The following is a 2,172-nucleotide window of genomic DNA, read 5'->3' on the forward strand; positions in this document are numbered from 1 at the left end:
TTGAAAAGCATAAGGGTAAGCTTATAACAGTTTTACTATTTAAAATTGATTATTTTATATTTATTTTTGTGTTAAGATATTCAAATTCTAACTATGATTTCTATAGATACGTAGAAACCTGTTTAGAAGTTGACATATATTTTGCCAAACAGCTAGCAACATTAAATTGAAGGTTCAACCTCTGTAAACACGACAAACTTGTCAATATTAGAAAATCACAGTAATCCCAACTATTATTTCCATTTTACACATCAAGTATTATGTCTTTGAGCCTATCAAATTTCTGTTTATCTACTTTCAAAAACTGATTAAACAAAGACTGGTTATCAAAAGCACAGTCATATTTGTTCAGGTTCATGTTAATTATAACTGATTTGGTATTCATGTAAGTATCTGGAAGTGGCCAGAATAAAGCAAGATGGTGGCGGTGGACCTTAATTAAAAAGCCTTCAGAGCAATGCCACACAATCCCTTCAATCTGACCCTCTCTGCAGTCTTCAAACCAGGACAGCAGGTTCGTTGTGTTTCAGTGTAGGCAGATTTCCGACCTGGAATGCTCCATGAGGTGTAAGAAAATGTAATGGGTATTTCTTGCTTCCTAGCCCATATGGGTTTCAATTGATATTTGTTCCTATCAGCTCCAGAGTTTGCTCTAAGAGATCTGACAGGGGAAAAACACTAATTTCCAAAACTCCAGGATCATCAGGATGGTGCCTTAGTACCAGGGCAATTTTAAACTCATAATTGACTACAGATGAGTGCCAGCAATATTGTTTGCTGTTCTTTTCTACTGGTACCCAACCAGGAATGTGCCCGTTTTCATTAGGTACTGACTTCCCGTTCTGTTTTTCTATTTCCTTTGCTGGTATCCAGCACTCTGGGATAGGCTTGAAGTCTTCCTCTTTTGTGCTTTCTTTTGAATGTAGAAATTTCTTAAATCTTTGTCTGCTTGCTTGTTAGGTGTTCTACCTAGTTGAGCCCAACGGTATGGCTGACCTCTGTAGTTAGTGACATAGCAGCATGTTCCGTCCACTTTTTCTGTTGCAACCGCATTGTACACATCTGCATCAAATGCCTTTTCACTTAGTGTTTCAGTTGCCAAAACTTTAAATGGCTGATGACCCCACTTGGCTGAAGGTTCAGCTTTTATGTCCGTCACAAACACACACGGCATCTTCCACTGCACAGAGCCTAGGCGGTTCATGCTGCCCACGCGCAACCTGTCTCCACTGCGCTGGGATCCCGGTGGAAGAGGTCTGCAGCAACAAGCAGAAAGAATACAAACACCATCCAGAGGATCCAAACAGCCGAGACTGCTGTTCTTACCATGGGGTCTCCTTCCTCCTCAGCTTCTTCCAGCCTTTCCTCAATTCAACTACAGGAGCCCCAGGCTTCTGTCCATTGGTTGGGTATCTGCATCTGGCTCTTTCGGCTGCTTGTTGGGACTCTTGGAGGGCAGCCATGCTAGGCTCCAGTCTGCAAGCACACCACAGCACCAGGAACAGTCTCAGGCCCCAGGGCCTCCCCTTGAGCTAGATCCCAATGTGGGCCTGTCACTGAACCTCCTTTCCCTCAGTCTCCTCTCCATCTCTGTCCCTGCAGTTCTTTCTGACAGGAACAATTATGGGTCAGAGTTTTTGACTGTGGGATGGCAACCCCAGTCTCCGCCCCACTTGATGTCCTGTCCCTCCACTGGAGGTGGACCCTACAAGATCTCCCTCCCACTGTAATGCATGCCATTCAAGGTCCCTCCCTTTGAGTTCTGAGAGTTTCTCACCTTCCAGGACCTGTGATACTAATTGTAGCACCACACCAGAACTCTGACTGACCAAGAATGGTATGGTATAGGAGACAACAGCATGTGCATCTGTAACTGAGGCAGTACACAGTACTCTCTGTGGACAAAATACACGTTATTTAAAATGTTGCACAAGGGCATATTCATCTATAACAATGTATATACAAATGTATGAACTAGTGTAAAGATATTTAAATGCCATCTATAACAAAGGATACAGGCTTAATCATTAGATTCTGAAGTTGCTTGATTCAGAACACCAGCACATAAGTTCCTAAGTGGACTAGAATTGTTAAGATCTCAGTTAAAATGATAATAAATTTACAACAGCAAGAAGTTTGTCCTGTCAATTAACATCACAGTAACACACTGAC

General features: G+C 42.4%; 1 pseudogene; it reads right to left on the minus strand.

The window, feature by feature from the left end:
• Positions 1 to 244: 244 nt before the first annotated feature.
• Positions 245 to 1,204, minus strand: LOC127675207 (uncharacterized protein C12orf29 homolog; annotated as a pseudogene).
• Between the last annotated feature and the right edge of the window lie 968 nt (positions 1,205 to 2,172).

This window comes from Apodemus sylvaticus, chromosome X (assembly GCF_947179515.1).
Source record: "Apodemus sylvaticus chromosome X, mApoSyl1.1, whole genome shotgun sequence".
Taxonomy (NCBI): Eukaryota; Metazoa; Chordata; class Mammalia; order Rodentia; family Muridae; genus Apodemus; species Apodemus sylvaticus.